Raw genomic sequence first — 25,978 nt, 5'->3', positions numbered from 1 at the left:
TGCCACTTCGAAGCACTTTGCGACACACAGTATAAATACTCATGCATACTCTGCGGCTTCTATCCTCCTGTTGTGGTGATGGACCTCCACAGAAAAGGAGTATTTAGTTTTGAGGGTATGTCTCTCTTACAGTTACATCAATACAAGTAATTTGTAAAATACAAATTAGGTATTTGTCAAATAAAAGTGATTTGCAATAGCATCATTAGTCCAGATGTAGTGTTTTTAATTTTGTGTTTATTACAATTTCAGCGAGTGAACTGCAACAACCAAGGGACGATTTCATTGGAGAGCACAACATTGAGGCGTTCTGGGAATCTGTTCTTCTGCACATGATCAGCCGAGGATTTTTTGAGAGTGAGTATTAATTTTTAAAATCTAGTAGCTAATCGGTTGTGCTCAGTACTCTTATTTTGATTAAACGTTATTTTAATGTATGTGTTCTTTTCATGAAGCTCCCTCACAGAACCCATTTGTTGTTAAACCAACATTTGAGCACTGGGCACCTTGGATTGGAAGGGACACTCGCAAAAGCGGGACTGTTCTTAACACCGAGGTTGAAAAAATGCGGTTGAAGTCCTGATGGGTAAAGCCCATCTTGCAGACTTGGCTGAGGACCACCTTACAGATCAGCTGATGAAACAAAGGGTACTATTTACTCATTGAGATATTGTTTTTTATTATCATCAATGTGATCCAATAGAGTTGCACTTTGTTGTTGTGTATAAACTTCATTTGTGAAACACATATTTTCATCCAGGTATCAGTTGTCCGAAAGCTGTGTATCGCATGCAACTTGGACTCAAACGGATCCCGTTTGGACCTCGTTAACCGGCTGCGAGGGGAGATGATGAGCAGGCAGGCCTAGGACAAGGTCTTTCAATCCGTTTGGGGTGCTTCTGGTAAATATAGAAATTTCTGTTTTGTTTTCTAGATGAATACATCAAAGTGAGACCGTGTTACACATCCTTCCTTTTGCATATAGTATGTATATTTCCATAGGAGGATGGTGTGTCATTATATGCCCACACGGAATCGTGTACAGCTTGAAATTCAACCTCCGAGCAGAGAGCCCCAGGGATTTTACGGACCTCCTGCTGTCATGGAAGCATTTTCCAAATGTCTGCGTGTACGACTTTGCACGAGGCTTGGTGGCTCATGCTAACCTAAGGGTTCCCGACAACCCTCCATTCCAGCCTTTTGAGGGAAGGCTGGCCGAGCCGACAAAGGACAATATGGAGGCTGCAGCTAAAGGCTCCTTCAAAGTTTCTCTCCCTTGGCTGGTTAAAAAACTTGAACATGCTGAGCCAAATGGCCACCCCATGACCGGATCCAGCAAACATTATGCACTTTATGACAAGTTTCATCAGGGAAATACAAAGGACCCTCGAGATGTTCTGCGAAGGATCGAACTTGTTCCGGAGCTTGGTCCGACGCTTAACAGCCAGGCTGCAGAGCAGCTTTTTGCGTTTTTCAGAAACAACAACTATTTTCTGAGCAACATGGGGCCTTCTGCACATATTTTCCTAATGCGCAGCATGATAGAGCACCGGAACAACTACCAAAATAAAGAACTGCTGAGACGCCACTTCAAAGGGGTCCGCCGGTTGGACAACGTCGCTCTGTCAGGCTTGGGCCACGCCTTCATAGGTAAAACCAAATATGAAAATTAACAGTAACATTGATTGTCCTCTTAATAAGGCACTGATCAAAATGTATGCATATATATTGTGTCCCATTACACTAAAGGTGATCGGGACTGGTCTAACAACAGTGGCAGCGTCTCGACAGATTCATCTCCACCCCAGCACACACAGACCGATATGGACCTCCCTGATGCAGGTATGTCTGGGTCTTAGTCTGGACAAAGCTATGTAAAATGAAGTAAAGGTTGTTTCATTTCAGTTTTCTTTCTCCTTATCTTTAGAACAAGAGCCACCTAAATGCTCAAGTGAGGGAATCCGCTGTGGGTCTCACTGTGCAAGCACCACAAACTTGGATTCTGTGGAAGCTCAACGCTCTTCCTGGTCATTTTCCTTGCATGCTGGTCAAGAACAAGTGGTGAATTTGTGTTCTAATTTTAGTTTTTTGTATGTGTGTGAGGAGGGTCACGAATGTAAACCTTTTAATGGGTTTTACTCATTGTTTTTTGTTGTTTTGTTGTTTTTTCTTCTTCCCCCAGCTCAAGTATGTTTTGGACACAAATTGACCAGACAATGAGTTAATTGTGAAGACATCAAAGACTTGCCTGACACGATCCGACTTCCTGACCCTGGGCCTATCGCAAGACATGGAGGCCACTGTGAGTTTATTAACAACATATTTAAAATATGGCAGCATGCATGTTGTTTTCCAACTATTCGCAAACTTTTGTTTGTTTGTTTTTTTAGGTTGGAAATGCTTGCCTTGAGTTCATAGAGAAGATTGCTCTTTCTAAGGTACTGTGTCCACTTAGTGAGTTTATTGTAAATCTGTATGAATTGTAAGATAAAACTTTATTCATCCCACATGGAGAAATAGTATAATGGCGTTTCCTTCAACTGCTTTGCAACTGTTGCATTTTCTCTGCAAATATATATGTGTATATATATCTATTTTTTTTTTGTTTGTTTGTTTTTTTAATGGGGGCTCAGGGCAAGAATATCTACATAGTGGATCTGTATATCCCTCCCCCCTGGCTGCCACCCTGTAATAATGATCCCATGCCAAGTCTACCCCTAAGTATACTTTGTGCATTTTCGATGTTATACTTGACATTCACATATTCATCTGAAATATTTCACTGTTATCCTTTAACAGAATGATGCTCATCAGAAAGATGCCATTTTTATCCCTCTGTGGATACCTGGTCATTTCCAGCTGTGTGTAAGTCACTGTTTCCATATTTGGGTATTGGTGCTATGTTGTTTGTTCTAACTAAAGTGAATACTTTGCTGGGGAAAAGGCAAAATATAATTTCTGTTGTGTTTGTTCATTTTCACTTTTTTCTAAAATATTCAGTGGTCCATAAAGTCTCAACTTTGGTTATGGGCCCTTTCTCCTCAAATGCACTGTGAATCACTGTATCATTATGCTGATGTTCCTTGGCTATAGGTCATCAGGCCAGCTCAGAAAGAGCTCTTCTTTCTGGACTCTCTTTACTCACAAAGCGAGTCAGGATTTACAGGCCAGCAGTACAAACCGCTCTTGAGGTTACCCATCCACAATGAAAAGAGAGCGTTCTGGTGACATCTGCATGTTGTTTGGTCGCGTTCTGGTGACATTTGCATGTGTGTGGCACACATTCTTGAATCCTCTGAATTTGGAGGGACTGCTGGATTATTGACTGATTTGTGTTTTTCTGTTGTCGTCACAATTTACAGGAATATTGCTGCAAAGATTGTGTCGGGCACCTGGACTGTGAAAACGGGCAAGGATTTGAAGGTACTCATATTTCACTTGGGAAGAAGGATATTGTATGTGGAAAAGGATTTGTTTAGATTTTTGTTTTTCTCGAATCAGGATTACCCGAAGCAAACGTTTGGACGGGACTGTGGTGTGTTCATGCTGATGGTAGGTCACAGGTTCCTTGTTTCACAAAATGTTTCTTTGTTTGCAAATTAAAGTTGACAATTCTTTTGTTTTTGTTACAGTCCACTTCATACATCTCTTTGGATGCACAGTTTGACTATACAGTTGTAAGTGTATTTCTCCACTTAATTTGCATATGCTTGCATTGTGTGTTGTGCACTGAGGTTGATTGCCAGTTAGAATTTCAGCAGGACATGCCAGTTTTATGGAAGTGGTGGTGCCTGCTGCTCCTGGAGAACTGGGCGTTGAACAGGTCTGCTTCTACATGCATGCTTTGAGTGCTCTTGCCCTATCAGAATCCAATAGAATGATTAAAAACTGTTTCTGAAAACTTCTTAGGGCCTTGTCTTTAGTTTCTCCCCATCTTTTTTCACTTTTTATTGAATAAGTGTATTTAGGACATCATGCAATTTTGGAGTTTACTCAGATGTCTGTCTAGTCACTGTAAATGGGATATTAAAATAAAAACCTTGGAAAGTAAATAAAAAATTTACTTTGCAATGTCTGTATTTTGTTTTTTCATGTAATATCTTTTCAGTTATGGGAAAGTATTTGCTCATTGGACAAATGAATGCAAAAAACTTCTCAAGGGGCAACATTCTCCGGTCTTCAGGCTGAAGAGAAAGCTAGACCACGACACTGCGGTTAGTTAACACACAAATGAGATATTAGAAACTTAAGTACTATGAACAGACAGTTTGACATGATGTATTCCTTAAATACAGAAGATTATTATGATTATGGTTTTTGTTCCGTGTATGTAAGATAGACGTGGATATAAATGGTTCAAACTGACTTGTTCAGGCAACCATGGCAAAGAAGGCCGCTTCCAGCCAACGTGAGTGCATGGCTGACGTGATGCAGTTCTGCATCTTCCAGAAGTCCAGGAGCACAGGAAGAAGGTGGGTTGAAAAGCTGTTTGTTGAAAATAAAAGAAGTGGCAAAAGGACCTTCTCACTCCTTCAACAGCATCACTCAGTCCTCCAGCATGGAGCCAGACTCTGCTCAGCCTGGTTGGCTTTTAGTTTGAAATAACAACATGTAACACCTGAACCATCACTCCTCCACCTACATATCTCCCATGAACCATCACTCCTCCACCTACATATCTCCCATGAACCATCACTCCTCCACCTACATATCTCTAATGAACCATCACTCCTCCACCTACATATCTCCCATGAACCATCACTCCTCCACCTACATATCTCCCATGAACCATCACTCCTCCACCTACATATCTCTAATGAACCATCACTCCTCCACCTACATATCTCCCATGAACCATCACTCCTCCACCTACATATCTCCCATGAACCATCACTCCTCCACCTACATATATCCCATGAACCATCACTCCTCCACCTACATATCTCCCATGAACCATCACTCCTCCACCTACATATATCCCATGAACCATCACTCCTCCACCTACATATCTCCCATGAACCATCACTCCTCCACCTACATATCCTCTGATAAAAAGATCACACCTAGTCCATCTCATTCCTCAGCCTCGGCCTCCTGAAATGATGTTAGAGTATTACTTTGTCTCCAGCCATTGGTTCATAGTGTGTGTGTGTGTGTGTGTGTGTGTGTGTGTGTGTGTGTGTGTGTGTGTGTGTGTGTGTGTGTGTGTGTGTGTGTGTGTGTGTGTGTGTGTGTGTGTGATTCAGATAACTATAAAATTGTTCTTCTCTCCTTTTCATCCATTCATATTAAGTTTTTTGTCTGTTTCTTTATCTATAAGACATAAAGGAAACTTTTTTTTGAAATTACGTGAACACATCTTTTGTTTTGCAGGATTTTATATCCAAACGTTGACATTGTGGAATGGGTGGAGAATGGGTGGAGAATGGGTGGAGGTCACAGTTTGCAGAGGCTGGCTTCATGTCCATTGTGCTGGAAAATCCACCAATGTTCCCAAAGCATCATTCAGCTGTGGATCAACCCCCAAACAGAGAGTACAGGTACTACAGTAGTTGGTTCAGTACTTCAATAGATGCAGGAGGTACGGCAGAATGAGAGAAACACCTGGTGACATATTGAGCTGCTCTCCTTTATGTTGACTAGAACAGTTTGATGATCACCTTGTGAAAACAACATGTCAGCTGATTCCTGTTGTTAAATGACAGGAAGAAATAAACTCCAGTAGTTTTGACTTTAATCAAAGTGTAAATGTCACAGTTGGAGCTGCTTTTTAACTCATTTTAACTCATTTTAATCTGCAGGATGATTGAGGTGTAGAAGGGTGGAGATCCTGACTGGATTCTCCAGAGAGCAGATCAAGGAGAGTGAAACTAACTGTGCTGTTAGTGGTTCTATTCTCTAGAGCTGCTCTATGTTCTCTCTTTGCTCTTTGTCTTCAGATCTTCCATGATGATGTCATGGAGTCGAGGGTCTGTTCAGACAGAATAAACCTCTGGAAGATGTCGTCAGCATCACTTTCCCTGAAGCAGCAGCTCAAACTGAGGAGGTTTCCTTTCAGTTTCTACCTAACATAAGCTGGATTTGTCTACTTGTCTTCCTCTGTATTGCAGCAGATGTTGGAGATGCTGAAGGAGATGGAGGAAGTCCCAGGAATCCGAAGGAGGACCAGAGACTCGTCCGTTACCTTTTGATGTTTTGCTCCCAGAAGTAAGATGATGAATGGAATGGAGGACATCATAGAAGTAGAGTACTCAATACTGTGAGTCTTTGTAAACCTCTCTACCTGCACCTTGTCAAGGTCTTTCAGATCCTCATCATCATCCTGATGAAGGTCCTACAAGGCCTGAGGCAGAGGTCATCATAGCCAGAGGGAGAACGTTCTAACATGTTCTCACAGGGGAACCGACCGGACATGATGAAGAGAGTCTGAAGGCCTCAGGGGAGGTAGTAGTAATCCTATATCTTCCTACTACATCCGGTGATGTAGTAGTAATCCTATATCTTCCTACTACATCACCGGATGTAGTAGTAATCCTATATCTTCCTACTACATCACCGGATGTAGTAGTAATCCTATATCTTCCTACTACATCACCGGATGTAGTAGTCATCCTATATCTTCCTACTACCTCCGGTGATGTAGTAGTAATCCTATATCTTCCTACTACATCCGGTGATGTAGTAGTAATCCTATATCTTCCTACTACATCCGGTGATGTAGTAGTAATCCTATATCTTCCTACTACATCCGGTGATGTAGTAGTAATCCTATATCTTCCTACTACATCCGGTGATGTAGTAGTAATCCTATATCTTCCTACTACATCCGGTGATGTAGTAGTAATCCTATATCTTCCTACTACCTCCGGTGATGTAGTAGTAATCCTATATCTTCCTACTACCTCCGGTGATGTAGTAGTAATCCTATATCTTCCTACTACATCCGGTGATGTAGTAGTAATCCTATATCTTCCTACTACATCCGGTGATGTAGTAGTAATCCTATATCTTCCTACTACCTCCGGTGATGTAGTAGTAATCCTATATCTTCCTACTACATCCGGTGATGTAGTAGTAATCCTATATCTTCCTGTGTTCATCTGATAGTAGAGAGAAGCTGCACTGCTGTCGCTCATCACCATCTAATCTACTGGAATCTGTACATTATATTTACATAATGTCTCTAAAATCAAGAATATATTGATAGAGTGACACTGAGAAGTTAATCCATGTATTTACTTCCAGAGTAACTATTGTACCTCCCTATTATCAGGGGGTCCAAGTCACTGCTTAAAAAGTCTTCAACTAAATCTAAAGATCTTAAAGACCTGCTGGTCCCAGATCTCCCCAGAAGAACTCTTGGTTCTCAGAGTGCTGGCTTACTGGAGGTTCCTAGCTTTTCTAAAAGTAGAATGGAGGCAGAGCTTTCAGCTTTCAGGTTCCTCTGATGTGGAACCAGATCCAGTTTCAGTTAAAGAGTCTGACACAGCCTCTCATGTTCAGGTTAGGATGAAGACTTTTCTATTAAAGTTTCCAGTGAGAGCTGCTTCAGGACACCTGAGACCATTTTCTAGTGAAGCTGCCAGAGGTTCAGACTGCTGGAGGACCGAAACTGAGCTTCTGTCCTTTTTATTCACCTCTATTACATGTCACTATTACATGTCACTATTACATGTCACTATTACATGTCACTATTACACGTCACTATTACATGTCACTATTACATGTCACTATTACATGTCACTATTACATGTCACTATTACACGTCACTATTACATGTCACTATTACATGTCACTATTACATGTCACTATTACATGTCACTATTACACGTCACTATTACATGTCACTATTACACGTCACTATTACACGTCACTATTACATGTCACTATTACATGTCACTGTTACACGTCACTATTACACGTCACTATTACATGTCACTATTACATGTCACTATTACATGTCACTGTTACATGTCACTATTACACGTCACTATTACATGTCACTATTACATGTCACTATTACATGTCACTGTTACATGTCACTATTACATGTCACTATTACATGTCACTGTTACATGTCACTATTACACGTCACTATTACATGTCACTATTACACGTCACTATTACACGTCACTATTACACCTCACTATTACACGTCACTATTACATGTCACTATTACACGTCACTATTACACGTCACTATTACACGTCAATATTACACGTCATTATTACACGTCACTATTACACGTCACTATTACATGTCACTGTTACATGTCACTATTACATGTCACTATTACATGTCACTATTACATGTCATTATTACATGTCACTATTACATGTCACTGTTACATGTCACTGTTACATGTCACTATTACATGTCATTATTACATGTCATTATTACATGTCACTATTACATGTCACTATTACACGTCACTATTACATGTCACTATTACATGTCACTGTTACATGTCACTGTTACATGTCACTATTACACGTCACTATTACATGTCACTGTTACATGTCACTGTTACATGTCACTATTACATGTCACTATTACACCTCACTATTACATGTCACTATTACATGTCACTATTACATGTCACTATTACACGTCACTATTACACGTCACTATTACACGTCAATATTACATGTCATTATTACACGTCACTATTACATGTCATTATTACATGTCACTGTTACATGTCACTATTACATGTCACTATTACATGTCACTATTACATGTCACTGTTACATGTCACTGTTACATGTCACTATTACATGTCATTATTACATGTCACTGTTACATGTCACTATTACATGTCACTATTACACGTCACTATTACACGTCACTATTACATGTCACTATTACACATCACTATTACACGTCACTATTACATGTCACTATTACACCTCACTATTACATGTCACTATTACACATCACTATTACATGTCACTATTACACGTCACTATTACACCTCACTATTACATGTCACTATTACACGTCACTATTACATGTCAATATTACATGTCATTATTACACGTCACTATTACATGTCACTATTACATGTCAATATTACACGTCACTATTACATGTCACTATTACATGTCAATATTACATGTCACTATTACATGTCACTATTACATGTCAATATTACACGTCACTATTACACGTCACTATTACATGTCACTAACATTTACCTTTCTCTCCTGTAGTCTGTCTCTCAACCTCCCTGCTGGATGTCTGACAGTGGAGCTGAAGGTGGATTGAAGCCTCCTGTCCTGATCAGTCTTCACAGAGTGGATCTCTCTCTTATCTATCTGTCTGTCCTCTCCTCTCTCCTCTCCTCTGTCCTCTCACCCCAACCGGCTAGCAGAAAGCCGCCACCTCTGAGTCTGGTTTCTGCAAAGGTTTCTTCCTGTTAGAGGGAGTTCTTCCTTTCCACAGTCGCTCACGCTTGCTCATGTGGATTTGTTGGGTTTTCTCTGTTAAAGTGATTGTATATATAAAAGAATAAAACCATCATAAATCTTGTCATTGTTCTTTATTAAACAGATGTGAAATGTAAATGTAAAGCAGAATTTAGAATCGAGCAGAGAGGAGTTAGATGAGACACTTTTCTTATTTTGACCTGAAGGTAAGGAAACATGACAAATAGACATCCTGAACTAATTCTACCTTGTTTCATTGTCATACATTAAGATAAGATAAGATATCCCTTTATTTATCTCGCATGTGGAGAAATGTGCAGTGGTACAGCAGGATAGTACAGAGAAAGAAGCACACATAGCAGGAACTAAAAAAAAAAGCAGATAAAAATACAATATAGAAACAATATGCACACGGTGCCTACAAGTGTGGACATGTACAGAGTATGGGGGTGGATGTATTATACATAGTAAATACGTTCTTATAGTTCTAGCACCACTTCTTGTCCAGGGGGCAGCCCAGGACAGAGCTGGCCTTCCTCACCAGTTGGTTCAGTTGGTTCCTGTCTGCAGCCGTAGAGCTGCTGCTGCTCCAGCAGACCACTCTATAGAAGATGGCTGATGCCACCACTGAGCCATAAAAGGACCTCAGGAGCGCCCCCTGCAGTCCAAAGGACCTGAGTCTCCGCAGCAGATGGAGTCTGCTCTGGCCCTTCTTGTAGAGAGCGTGGGTGGTGTCAGACCAGTCCAGTTTATTGTTCAGGTGAACACCCAGGTACTTAGAAGAGTCCACTATCTGCCTTTTAAATATGGCGGCAACCATAAACAAGTATGACGACACCCTTACACCGCCATTATTTGATACCGCACTGGCGGGGTTTCAATTTTGAGAATAGTATGGCGCTGTCCGTGCGCCATTATGGCGGCGACTGCTAACAAGTATGTCAGCGCCCGCCAGCCACCATACTGGCGGGGTTTCAATTCTGGAGAAGCAAGGTCGCACTGCGGATCATGTACTCCTGCCTCCCACCGACGGTGGCGCTGTGATTGTGCTTTGGAACAAAATGGCGGCGACCTGCAGGAAGCGGCCATATTTCATGTACTACCGCCTCCCACCGAGAGTGGCGCTGTGGTGGTGATTCAGAACAAAATGGCGGAACAATGTGGCGGCGATCTCAAGGAAGCAGCCATATTGTTTTAAATAGTGATATTTTGGATTCCCCACTGGCAGCCTCTCGATATTTACATTCTGTCACTAAGCTAATGTCCTGGTTCTGGATACGAACTCTGAATTGTTGCAGGTTCCATTTTCTAACTGAGAAGCACATGGACAGTGTTTCCTGGAGGTTCAGAAGTAGATGGTTCCTGCTGGAGTCTGGCATGTAGACTTGTACTGCAGACTGACCCACTGTAGACTGGGTTAGGCTGGGTTAGATTGCTAACAGGGGTACAGACTGCTAACAGACGGTACAGACTGCTAACAGAAGGGACAGACTGCTAACAGACGAGACAGACTGCTAACAGAGGGGACAGACTGCTAACAGAAGGGACAGACTGCTAACAGATGGTACAGACTGCTAACAGAGGGGACAGACTGCTAACAGACTGCTAACAGAGGGGACAGACTGCTAACAGATGGTACAGACTGCTAACAGAAGGGACAGACTGCTAACAGACGGGACAGACTGCTAACAGAGGGGACAGACTGCTAACAGAAGGGACAGACTGCTAACAGATGGGACAGACTGCTAACAGATGGTACAGACTGCTAACAGACGGGACAGACTGCTAACAGACTGCTAACAGAGGGGACAGACTGCTAACAGATGGTACAGACTGCTAACAGAAGGGACAGACTGCTAACAGACGGGACAGACTGCTAACAGATGGTACAGACTGCTAACAGACGGTACAGACTGCTAACAGATGGTACAGACTGCTAACAGACGGGACAGACTTCTAACAGATGGTACAGACTGCTATAAAAGGGGACAGACTGCTAACAGATGGTACAGACTGCTAACAGAGGGGACAGGCTTCTAACAGATGGTACAGACTGCTAACAGACGGTTCAGACTGCTAACAGAGGGGGCAGACTGCTAACAGACGGTACAGACCGCTAACAGAGGGGACAGACTAATAACAGATGGTACAGACTGCTAACAGAGGGGACAGGCTGCTAACAGATGGTACAGACTTCTAACAGAAGGGACAGACTTTAACAGATGGGACAGACTGCTAACAGACTGCTAACAGAGGGGATAGACTGCTAACAGGGGTACAGACTGCTAACAGATGGTACAGACTGCTAACAGAGGGGACAGACTGCTAACAGACGGTACAGACTGCTAACAGAGGGGACAGACTGCTAACAGATGGTACAGACTGCTAACAGAGGGGACAGACTGCTAACAGATGGTACAGACTTCTAACAGAAGGGACAGACTTTAACAGACGGGACAGACTGCTAACAGGGGTACAGACTGCTAACAGATGGTACAGACTGCTAACAGAGGGGACAGACTGCTAACAGAAGGGACAGACTGCTAACAGATGGTACAGACTGCTAACAGAGGGGACAGACTGCTAACAGAAGGGACAGACTGCTAACAGACGGGACAGACTGCTAACAGATGGTTCAGACTGCTAACAGAGGGGGCAGACTGCTAACAGACGGTACAGACCGCTAACAGAGGGGACAGACTAATAACAGATGGTACAGACTGCTAACAGAGGGGACAGGCTGCTAACAGATGGTACAGACTTCTAACAGAAGGAACAGACTTTAACAGACGGGACAGACTGCTAACAGACTGCTAACAGAGGGGACAGACTGCTAACAGGGGTACAGACTGCTAACAGATGGTACAGACTGCTAACAGAGGGGACAGACTGCTAACAGACGGTACAGACTGCTAACAGAGGGGACAGACTGCTAACAGATGGTACAGACTGCTAACAGAGGGGACAGACTGCTAACAGATGGTACAGACTTCTAACAGAAGGGACAGACTTTAACAGATGGGACAGACTGCTAACAGGGGTACAGACTGCTAACAGATGGTACAGACTGCTAACAGAGGGGACAGACTGCTAACAGAAGGGACAGACCGCTAACAGACGGTACAGACTGCTAACAGATGGTACAGACTGCTAACAGACGGGACAGACTTCTAACAGATGGTACAGACTGCTATAAAAGGGGACAGACTGCTAACAGATGGTACAGACTGCTAACAGAGGGGACAGGCTTCTAACAGATGGTACAGACTGCTAACAGACGGTTCAGACTGCTAACAGAGGGGGCAGACTGCTAACAGACGGTACAGACCGCTAACAGAGGGGACAGACTAATAACAGATGGTACAGACTGCTAACAGAGGGGACAGGCTGCTAACAGATGGTACAGACTTCTAACAGAAGGGACAGACTTTAACAGATGGGACAGACTGCTAACAGACTGCTAACAGAGGGGATAGACTGCTAACAGGGGTACAGACTGCTAACAGATGGTACAGACTGCTAACAGAGGGGACAGACTGCTAACAGACGGTACAGACTGCTAACAGAGGGGACAGACTGCTAACAGATGGTACAGACTGCTAACAGAGGGGACAGACTGCTAACAGATGGTACAGACTTCTAACAGAAGGGACAGACTTTAACAGACGGGACAGACTGCTAACAGGGGTACAGACTGCTAACAGATGGTACAGACTGCTAACAGAGGGGACAGACTGCTAACAGAAGGGACAGACTGCTAACAGATGGTACAGACTGCTAACAGAGGGGACAGACTGCTAACAGAAGGGACAGACTGCTAACAGACGGGACAGACTGCTAACAGATGGTTCAGACTGCTAACAGAGGGGGCAGACTGCTAACAGACGGTACAGACTGCTAACAGAAGGGACAGACTGCTAACAGATGGTACAGACTGCTAACAGAGGGGACAGACTGCTAACAGAAGGGACAGACTGCTAACAGACGGGACAGACTGCTAACAGATGGTTCAGACTGCTAACAGAGGGGGCAGACTGCTAACAGACGGTACAGACCGCTAACAGAGGGGACAGACTAATAACAGATGGTACAGACTGCTAACAGAGGGGACAGGCTGCTAACAGATGGTACAGACTTCTAACAGAAGGAACAGACTTTAACAGACGGGACAGACTGCTAACAGACTGCTAACAGAGGGGACAGACTGCTAACAGGGGTACAGACTGCTAACAGATGGTACAGACTGCTAACAGAGGGGACAGACTGCTAACAGACAGTACAGACTGCTAACAGAGGGGACAGACTGCTAACAGATGGTACAGACTGCTAACAGAGGGGACAGACTGCTAACAGATGGTACAGACTTCTAACAGAAGGGACAGACTTTAACAGATGGGACAGACTGCTAACAGGGGTACAGACTGCTAACAGATGGTACAGACTGCTAACAGAGGGGACAGACTGCTAACAGAAGGGACAGACCGCTAACAGACGGTACAGACTGCTAACAGATGGTACAGACTGCTAACAGACGGGACAGACTTCTAACAGATGGTACAGACTGCTATAAAAGGGGACAGACTGCTAACAGATGGTACAGACTGCTAACAGAGGGGACAGGCTTCTAACAGATGGTACAGACTGCTAACAGACGGTTCAGACTGCTAACAGAGGGGGCAGACTGCTAACAGACGGTACAGACCGCTAACAGAGGGGACAGACTAATAACAGATGGTACAGACTGCTAACAGAGGGGACAGGCTGCTAACAGATGGTACAGACTTCTAACAGAAGGGACAGACTTTAACAGATGGGACAGACTGCTAACAGACTGCTAACAGAGGGGATAGACTGCTAACAGGGGTACAGACTGCTAACAGATGGTACAGACTGCTAACAGAGGGGACAGACTGCTAACAGACGGTACAGACTGCTAACAGAGGGGACAGACTGCTAACAGATGGTACAGACTGCTAACAGAGGGGACAGACTGCTAACAGATGGTACAGACTTCTAACAGAAGGGACAGACTTTAACAGACGGGACAGACTGCTAACAGGGGTACAGACTGCTAACAGATGGTACAGACTGCTAACAGAGGGGACAGACTGCTAACAGAAGGGACAGACTGCTAACAGATGGTACAGACTGCTAACAGACGGGACAGACTTCTAACAGATGGTACAGACTGCTATAAAAGGGGACAGACTGCTAACAGATGGTACAGACTGCTAACAGAGGGGACAGGCTTCTAACAGATGGTACAGACTGCTAACAGACGGTTCAGACTGCTAACAGAGGGGGCAGACTGCTAACAGACGGTACAGACCGCTAACAGAGGGGACAGACTAATAACAGATGGTACAGACTGCTAACAGAGGGGACAGGCTGCTAACAGATGGTACAGACTTCTAACAGAAGGGACAGACTTTAACAGATGGGACAGACTGCTAACAGACTGCTAACAGAGGGGATAGACTGCTAACAGGGGTACAGACTGCTAACAGATGGTACAGACTGCTAACAGAGGGGACAGACTGCTAACAGACGGTACAGACTGCTAACAGAGGGGACAGACTGCTAACAGATGGTACAGACTGCTAACAGAGGGGACAGACTGCTAACAGATGGTACAGACTTCTAACAGAAGGGACAGACTTTAACAGACGGGACAGACTGCTAACAGGGGTACAGACTGCTAACAGATGGTACAGACTGCTAACAGAGGGGACAGACTGCTAACAGAAGGGACAGACTGCTAACAGATGGTACAGACTGCTAACAGAGGGGACAGACTGCTAACAGAAGGGACAGACTGCTAACAGACGGGACAGACTGCTAACAGATGGTTCAGACTGCTAACAGAGGGGGCAGACTGCTAACAGACGGTACAGACTGCTAACAGAAGGGACAGACTGCTAACAGATGGTACAGACTGCTAACAGAGGGGACAGACTGCTAACAGAAGGGACAGACTGCTAACAGACGGGACAGACTGCTAACAGATGGTTCAGACTGCTAACAGAGGGGGCAGACTGCTAACAGACGGTACAGACCGCTAACAGAGGGGACAGACTAATAACAGATGGTACAGACTGCTAACAGAGGGGACAGGCTGCTAACAGATGGTACAGACTTCTAACAGAAGGAACAGACTTTAACAGACGGGACAGACTGCTAACAGACTGCTAACAGAGGGGACAGACTGCTAACAGGGGTACAGACTGCTAACAGATGGTACAGACTGCTAACAGAGGGGACAGACTGCTAACAGACAGTACAGACTGCTAACAGAGGGGACAGACTGCTAACAGATGGTACAGACTGCTAACAGAGGGGACAGACTGCTAACAGATGGTACAGACTTCTAACAGAAGGGACAGACTTTAACAGATGGGACAGACTGCTAACAGGGGTACAGACTGCTAACAGATGGTACAGACTGCTAACAGAGGGGACAGACTGCTAACAGAAGGGACAGACCGCTAACAGACGGTACAGACTGCTAACAGATGGTACAGACTGCTAACAGACGGGACAGACTTCTAACAGATGGTACAGACTGCTATAAAAGGGGACAGACTGCTAACAGATGGTACAGACTGCTAACAGAGGGGACAGGCTTCTAACAGATGGTACAGACTGCTAACAGACGGTTCAGACTGCTAACAGAGGGGGCAGACTGCTAACAGACGGTACAGACCGCTAACAGAGGGGACAGACTAATAACAGATGGTACAGACTGCTAACAGAGGGGACAGGCTGCTAACAGATGGTACAGACTTCTAACAGAAGGGACAGACTTTAACAGATGGGACAGACTGCTAACAGACTGCTAACAGAGGGGATAGACTGCTAACAGGGGTACAGACTGCTAACAGATGGTACAGACTGCTAACAGAGGGGACAGACTGCTAACAGACGGTACAGACTGCTAACAGAGGGGACAGACTGCTAACAGATGGTACAGACTGCTAACAGAGGGGACAGACTGCTAACAGATGGTACAGACTTCTAACAGAAGGGACAGACTTTAACAGACGGGACAGACTGCTAACAGGGGTACAGACTGCTAACAGATGGTACAGACTGCTAACAGAGGGGACAGACTGCTAACAGAAGGGACAGACTGCTAACAGATGGTACAGACTGCTAACAGATGGTACAGACTGCTAACAGAGGGGACAGACTGCTAACAGACGGTACAGACTGCTAACAGAGGGGACAGACTGCTAACAGATGGTACAGACTGCTAACAGAGGGGACAGACTGCTAACAGATGGTACAGACTTCTAACAGAAGGGACAGACTTTAACAGACGGGACAGACTGCTAACAGGGGTACAGACTGCTAACAGATGGTACAGACTGCTAACAGAGGGGACAGACTGCTAACAGAAGGGACAGACTGCTAACAGATGGTACAGACTGCTAACAGAGGGGACAGACTGCTAACAGAAGGGACAGACTGCTAACAGACGGGACAGACTGCTAACAGATGGTTCAGACTGCTAACAGAGGGGGCAGACTGCTAACAGACGGTACAGACCGCTAACAGAGGGGACAGACTAATAACAGATGGTACAGACTGCTAACAGAGGGGACAGGCTGCTAACAGATGGTACAGACTTCTAACAGAAGGAACAGACTTTAACAGACGGACAGACTGCTAACAGACTGCTAACAGAGGGGACAGACTGCTAACAGGGGTACAGACTGCTAACAGATGGTACAGACTGCTAACAGAGGGGACAGACTGCTAACAGATGGTACAGACTGCTAACAGAGGGGACAGACTGCTAACAGATGGTACAGACTGCTAACAGAGGGGAAAGACTGCTAACAGATGGTACAGACTTCTAACAGAAGGGACAGACTTTAACAGATGGGACAGACTGCTAACAGGGGTACAGACTGCTAACAGATGGTACAGACTGCTAACAGAGGGGACAGACTGCTAACAGAAGGGACAGACTGCTAACAGATGGTACAGACTGCTAACAGAGGGGACAGACTGCTAACAGAAGGGACAGACTGCTAACAGACGGGACAGACTGCTAACAGACGGGACAGACTGCTAACAGATGGTACAGACTGCTAACAGAAGGGACAGACTGCTAACAGACGGGACAGACTGCTAACAGACTGCTAACAGAGGGGACAGACTGCTAACAGATGGTACAGACTGCTAACAGACGGTACAGACTGCTAACAGACTGGACAGGCTGCTAACAGATGGTACAGACTTCTAACAGAAGGGACAGACTTCTAACAGAAGGGACAGACTTTAACAGACGGGACAGACTGCTAACAGACTGCTAACAGAGGGGATAGACTGCTAACAGAAGGGACAGACTGCTAACAGATGGTACAGACTGCTAACAGAGGGGACAGACTGCTAACAGAAGGGACAGACTGCTAACAGACGGGACAGACTGCTAACAGACGGGACAGACTGCTAACAGATGGTACAGACTGCTAACAGAAGGGACAGACTGCTAACAGACGGTACAGACTGCTAACAGAGGGGACAGACTGCTAACAGATGGTACAGACTGCTAACAGAGGGGACAGACTGCTAACAGATGGTACAGACTTCTAACAGAAGGGACAGACTTTAACAGACGGGACAGACTGCTAACAGGGGTACAGACTGCTAACAGATGGTACAGACTGCTAACAGAGGGGACAGACTGCTAACAGAAGGGACAGACTGCTAACAGATGGTACAGACTGCTAACAGAGGGGACAGACTGCTAACAGAAGGGACAGACTGCTAACAGACGGGACAGACTGCTAACAGATGGTTCAGACTGCTAACAGAGGGGGCAGACTGCTAACAGACGGTACAGACCGCTAACAGAGGGGACAGACTAATAACAGATGGTACAGACTGCTAACAGAGGGGACAGGCTGCTAACAGATGGTACAGACTTCTAACAGAAGGAACAGACTTTAACAGACGGACAGACTGCTAACAGACTGCTAACAGAGGGGACAGACTGCTAACAGGGGTACAGACTGCTAACAGATGGTACAGACTGCTAACAGAGGGGACAGACTGCTAACAGATGGTACAGACTGCTAACAGAGGGGACAGACTGCTAACAGATGGTACAGACTGCTAACAGAGGGGAAAGACTGCTAACAGATGGTACAGACTTCTAACAGAAGGGACAGACTTTAACAGATGGGACAGACTGCTAACAGGGGTACAGACTGCTAACAGATGGTACAGACTGCTAACAGAGGGGACAGACTGCTAACAGAAGGGACAGACTGCTAACAGATGGTACAGACTGCTAACAGAGGGGACAGACTGCTAACAGAAGGGACAGACTGCTAACAGACGGGACAGACTGCTAACAGACGGGACAGACTGCTAACAGATGGTACAGACTGCTAACAGAAGGGACAGACTGCTAACAGACGGGACAGACTGCTAACAGACTGCTAACAGACGGTACAGACTGCTAACAGAGGGGACAGACTGCTAACAGATGGTACAGACTGCTAACAGAGGGGACAGACTGCTAACAGATGGTACAGACTTCTAACAGAAGGGACAGACTTTAACAGACGGGACAGACTGCTAACAGGGGTACAGACTGCTAACAGATGGTACAGACTGCTAACAGACGGGACAGACTTCTAACAGATGGTACAGACTGCTATAAAAGGGGACAGACTGCTAACAGATGGTACAGACTGCTAACAGAGGGGACAGGCTTCTAACAGATGGTACAGACTGCTAACAGACGGTTCAGACTGCTAACAGAGGGGGCAGACTGCTAACAGACGGTACAGACCGCTAACAGAGGGGACAGACTAATAACAGATGGTACAGACTGCTAACAGAGGGGACAGGCTGCTAACAGATGGTACAGACTTCTAACAGAAGGGACAGACTTTAACAGATGGGACAGACTGCTAACAGACTGCTAACAGAGGGGATAGACTGCTAACAGGGGTACAGACTGCTAACAGATGGTACAGACTGCTAACAGAGGGGACAGACTGCTAACAGACGGTACAGACTGCTAACAGAGGGGACAGACTGCTAACAGATGGTACAGACTGCTAACAGAGGGGACAGACTGCTAACAGATGGTACAGACTTCTAACAGAAGGGACAGACTTTAACAGACGGGACAGACTGCTAACAGGGGTACAGACTGCTAACAGATGGTACAGACTGCTAACAGAGGGGACAGACTGCTAACAGAAGGGACAGACTGCTAACAGATGGTACAGACTGCTAACAGAGGGGACAGACTGCTAACAGAAGGGACAGACTGCTAACAGACGGGACAGACTGCTAACAGACGGGACAGACTGCTAACAGACGGGACAGACTGCTAACAGATGGTACAGACTGCTAACAGAAGGGACAGACTGCTAACAGACGGACAGACTGCTAACAGACTGCTAACAGAGGGGACAGACTGCTAACAGGGGTACAGACTGCTAACAGATGGTACAGACTGCTAACAGAGGGGACAGACTGCTAACAGATGGTACAGACTGCTAACAGAGGGGACAGACTGCTAACAGATGGTACAGACTGCTAACAGAGGGGAAAGACTGCTAACAGATGGTACAGACTTCTAACAGAAGGGACAGACTTTAACAGATGGGACAGACTGCTAACAGGGGTACAGACTGCTAACAGATGGTACAGACTGCTAACAGAGGGGACAGACTGCTAACAGAAGGGACAGACTGCTAACAGATGGTACAGACCGCTAACAGAGGGGACAGACTAATAACAGATGGTACAGACTGCTAACAGAGGGGACAGGCTGCTAACAGATGGTACAGACTTCTAACAGAAGGAACAGACTTTAACAGACGGGACAGACTGCTAACAGACTGCTAACAGAGGGGACAGACTGCTAACAGGGGTACAGACTGCTAACAGATGGTACAGACTGCTAACAGAGGGGACAGACTGCTAACAGACAGTACAGACTGCTAACAGAGGGGACAGACTGCTAACAGATGGTACAGACTGCTAACAGAGGGGACAGACTGCTAACAGATGGTACAGACTTCTAACAGAAGGGACAGACTTTAACAGATGGGACAGACTGCTAACAGGGGTACAGACTGCTAACAGATGGTACAGACTGCTAACAGAGGGGACAGACTGCTAACAGAAGGGACAGACCGCTAACAGACGGTACAGACTGCTAACAGATGGTACAGACTGCTAACAGACGGGACAGACTTCTAACAGATGGTACAGACTGCTATAAAAGGGGACAGACTGCTAACAGATGGTACAGACTGCTAACAGAGGGGACAGGCTTCTAACAGATGGTACAGACTGCTAACAGACGGTTCAGACTGCTAACAGAGGGGACAGGCTGCTAACAGATGGTACAGACTTCTAACAGAAGGGACAGACTTTAACAGATGGGACAGACTGCTAACAGACTGCTAACAGAGGGGACAGACTGCTAACAGACGGTACAGACTGCTAACAGAGGGGACAGACTGCTAACAGATGGTACAGACTTCTAACAGAAGGGACAGACTTTAACAGACGGGACAGACTGCTAACAGGGGTACAGACTGCTAACAGATGGTACAGACTGCTAACAGAGGGGACAGACTGCTAACAGAAGGGACAGACTGCTAACAGATGGTACAGACTGCTAACAGAGGGGACAGACTGCTAACAGAAGGGACAGACTGCTAACAGACGGGACAGACTGCTAACAGATGGTTCAGACTGCTAACAGAGGGGGCAGACTGCTAACAGACGGTACAGACCGCTAACAGAGGGGACAGACTAATAACAGATGGTACAGACTGCTAACAGAGGGGACAGGCTGCTAACAGATGGTACAGACTTCTAACAGAAGGAACAGACTTTAACAGACGGACAGACTGCTAACAGACTGCTAACAGAGGGGACAGACTGCTAACAGGGGTACAGACTGCTAACAGATGGTACAGACTGCTAACAGAGGGGACAGACTGCTAACAGATGGTACAGACTGCTAACAGAGGGGACAGACTGCTAACAGATGGTACAGACTGCTAACAGAGGGGAAAGACTGCTAACAGATGGTACAGACTTCTAACAGAAGGGACAGACTTTAACAGATGGGACAGACTGCTAACAGGGGTACAGACTGCTAACAGATGGTACAGACTGCTAACAGAGGGGACAGACTGCTAACAGAAGGGACAGACTGCTAACAGATGGTACAGACTGCTAACAGAGGGGACAGACTGCTAACAGAAGGGACAGACTGCTAACAGACGGGACAGACTGCTAACAGACGGGACAGACTGCTAACAGATGGTACAGACTGCTAACAGAAGGGACAGACTGCTAACAGACGGGACAGACTGCTAACAGACTGCTAACAGAGGGGACAGACTGCTAACAGATGGTACAGACTGCTAACAGACGGTACAGACTGCTAACAGACTGGACAGGCTGCTAACAGATGGTACAGACTTCTAACAGAAGGGACAGACTTCTAACAGAAGGGACAGACTTTAACAGACGGGACAGACTGCTAACAGACTGCTAACAGAGGGGATAGACTGCTAACAGGGGTACAGACTGCTAACAGATGGTACAGACTGCTAACAGAGGGGACAGACTGCTAACAGACGGTACAGACTGCTAACAGAGGGGACAGACTGCTAACAGATGGTACAGACTGCTAACAGAGGGGACAGACTGCTAACAGATGGTACAGACTTCTAACAGAAGGGACAGACTTTAACAGACGGGACAGACTGCTAACAGGGGTACAGACTGCTAACAGATGGTACAGACTGCTAACAGAGGGGACAGACTGCTAACAGAAGGGACAGACTGCTAACAGATGGTACAGACTGCTAACAGAGGGGACAGACTGCTAACAGAAGGGACAGACTGCTAACAGACGGGACAGACTGCTAACAGATGGTTCAGACTGCTAACAGACGGTACAGACCGCTAACAGAGGGGACAGACTGCTAACAGAAGGGACAGACTGCTAACAGATGGTACAGACTGCTAACAGAGGGGACAGACTGCTAACAGAAGGGACAGACTGCTAACAGACGGGACAGACTGCTAACAGATGGTTCAGACTGCTAACAGACGGTACAGACCGCTAACAGAGGGGACAGACTAATAACAGATGGTACAGACTGCTAACAGAGGGGACAGGCTGCTAACAGATGGGACAGACTGCTAACAGACTGCTAACAGAGGGGACAGACTGCTAACAGGGGTACAGACTGCTAACAGATGGTACAGACTGCTAACAGAGGGGACAGACTGCTAACAGACGGTACAGACTGCTAAAAGAGGGGACAGACTGCTAACAGATGGTACAGACTGCTAACAGGGGTACAGACTGCTAACAGATGGTACAGACTGCTAACAGAGGGGACAGACTGCTAACAGAAGGGACAGACTGCTAACAGACGGTACAGACTGCTAACAGATGGTACAGACTGCTAACAGACGGGACAGACTTCTAACAGATGGTACAGACTGCTATAAAAGGGGACAGACTGCTAACAGATGGTACAGACTGCTAACAGAGGGGACAGGCTTCTAACAGATGGTACAGACTGCTAACAGACGGTTCAGACTGCTAACAGAGGGGGCAGACTGCTAACAGACGGTACAGACCGCTAACAGAGGGGACAGACTAATAACAGATGGTACAGACTGCAAACAGAGGGGACAGGCTGCTAACAGATGGTACAGACTTCTAACAGAAGGGACAGACTTTAACAGATGGGACAGACTGCTAACAGACTGCTAACAGAGGGGATAGACTGCTAACAGGGGTACAGACTGCTAACAGATGGTACAGACTGCTAACAGAGGGGACAGACTGCTAACAGACGGTACAGACTGCTAACAGAGGGGACAGACTGCTAACAGATGGTACAGACTGCTAACAGAGGGGACAGACTGCTAACAGATGGTACAGACTTCTAACAGAAGGGACAGACTTTAACAGACGGGAAAGACTGCTAACAGGGGTACAGACTGCTAACAGATGGTACAGACTGCTAACAGAGGGGACAGACTGCTAACAGAAGGGACAGACTGCTAACAGATGGTACAGACTGCTAACAGAGGGGACAGACTGCTAACAGAAGGGACAGACTGCTAACAGACGGGACAGACTGCTAACAGATGGTTCAGACTGCTAACAGAGGGGGCAGACTGCTAACAGACGGTACAGACCGCTAACAGAGGGGACAGACTAATAACAGATGGTACAGACTGCTAACAGAGGGGACAGGCTGCTAACAGATGGTACAGACTTCTAACAGAAGGAACAGACTTTAACAGACGGGACAGACTGCTAACAGACTGCTAACAGAGGGGACAGACTGCTAACAGGGGTACAGACTGCTAACAGAGGGGACAGACTGCTAACAGACGGTACAGACTGCTAACAGAGGGGACAGACTGCTAACAGATGGTACAGACTGCTAACAGAGGGGAAAGACTGCTAACAGATGGTACAGACTTCTAACAGAAGGGACAGACTTTAACAGATGGGACAGACTGCTAACAGGGGTACAGACTGCTAACAGATGGTACAGACTGCTAACAGAGGGGACAGACTGCTAACAGAAGGGACAGACTGCTAACAGATGGTACAGACTGCTAACAGAGGGGACATACTGCTAACAGAAGGGACAGACTGCTAACAGACGGGACAGACTGCTAACAGATGGTACAGACTGCTAACAGACGGGACAGACTGCTAACAGATGGTACAGACTGCTAACAGAAGGGACAGACTGCTAACAGACGGGACAGACTGCTAACAGACTGCTAACAGAGGGGACAGACTGCTAACAGATGGTACAGACTGCTAACAGACGGTACAGGCTGCTAACAGACGGTACAGACTGCTAACAGACGGGACAGACTGCTAACAGACGGTACAGACTGCTAACAGAGGGGACAGACTGCTAACAGACGGTACAGACTGCTAACAGAGGGGACAGACTGCTAACAGATGGTACAGACTGCTAACAGAGGGGACAGACTGCTAACAGACGGTACAGACTGCTAACAGACGGTACAGACCGCTAACAGAGGGGACAGACTGCTAACAGATGGTACAGACTGCTAACAGACGGTACAGACTGCTAACAGAGGGGACAGACTGCTAACAGACGGGACAGACTGTTAACAGTAGATACAGACTGCGAACAGAGGGGGCAGACTGCTAACAGAGGGGACAGACTGCTAACAAGGGGTACAGACTTCTAACAGAGGGGGCAGACTGCTAACAGTACATACAGACTGCGAACAGAGGGGGCAGACTGCTAACATGGGGTACAGACTTCTAACAGAGGGGACAGACTGCTAACAGTACATACAGACTGCGAACAGAGGGGGCAGACTGCTAACAGACGGTACAGACCGCTAACAGAGGGGACAGACTGCTAACAGAGGGTACAGACTGCTAACAGAGGGGACAGGCTGCTAACAGACGGTACAGACTGCTAACAGACGGGACAGACTGCTAACAGACGGTACAGACTGCTAACAGAGGGGACAGACTGCTAACAGACGGTACAGACTGCTAACAGAGGGGACAGACGGCTAACAGATGGTACAGACTGCTAACAGAGGGGACAGACTGCTAACAGACGGTACAGACTGCTAACAGACGGTACAGACCGCTAACAGAGGGGACAGACTGCTAACAGATGGTACAGACTGCTAACAGACGGTACAGACTGCTAACAGAGGGGACAGACTGCTAACAGACGGGACAGACTGTTAACAGTAGATACAGACTGCGAACAGAGGGGGCAGACTGCTAACAGAGGGGACAGACTGCTAACAAGGGGTACAGACTTCTAACAGAGGGGGCAGACTGCTAACAGTACATACAGACTGCGAACAGAGGGGGCAGACTGCTAACATGGGGTACAGACTTCTAACAGAGGGGGCAGACTGCTAACAGTACATACAGACTGCGAACAGAGGGGGCAGACTTCTAACAGAGGGGGCAGACTGCTAACAGTACATACAGACTGCGAACAGAGGGGGCAGACTGCTAACATGGGGTACAGACTTCTAACAGAGGGGGCAGACTGCTAACAGTACATACAGACGGCGAACAGAGGGGGCAGACTGCTAACAGAGGGGGCAGACTGCTAACATGGGGTACAGACTTCTAACAGAGGGGGCAGACTGCTAACAGTACATACAGACTGCAAACAGAGGGGACAGACTGCTAACATACATACAGACCGCGAACAAAGGGGGCAGACAGCTAACAGAGGGGACAGACTGCTAACATGGGGTACAGACTTTAACAGAGGGTACAGACTGCGAACAGAAGGGGCAGACTGCTAACAAAGAGGACAGACTCCAAACAGAGGGGGCAGACTGCTAACGGGGGGGCAGACTGCGAACAGAGGGGACAGACTGCTAACAGTACGTACAGATTACTAACATGGGGTACAGATTGCTAACATGAGGTACAGACTGCTAACAGTACGTACAGACTTCTAACAGATGGTACAGACTGCTAACAGACGGTACAG

At 46.2% G+C, this 25,978-nt stretch overlaps 1 long non-coding RNA gene across 1 annotated transcript; it reads left to right on the top strand.

The window, feature by feature from the left end:
* The first annotated feature begins 4,170 nt into the window (after positions 1-4,170).
* LOC308122388 lies at positions 4,171-5,518 on the top strand. The gene is made up of 3 exons (XR_013936140.1): positions 4,171-4,214; positions 4,375-4,472; positions 5,374-5,518. It is a non-coding gene; the product is annotated as an uncharacterized lncRNA (long non-coding RNA).
* The last annotated feature ends 20,460 nt before the right edge of the window (positions 5,519-25,978 follow it).

The sequence above is a fragment of the Lipophrys pholis genome (genome assembly GCF_963383615.2).
Source record: "Lipophrys pholis genome assembly, chromosome: 17".
Taxonomy (NCBI): Eukaryota; Metazoa; Chordata; class Actinopteri; order Blenniiformes; family Blenniidae; genus Lipophrys; species Lipophrys pholis.
This window is presented reverse-complemented; position numbering and strand designations above follow the sequence as displayed.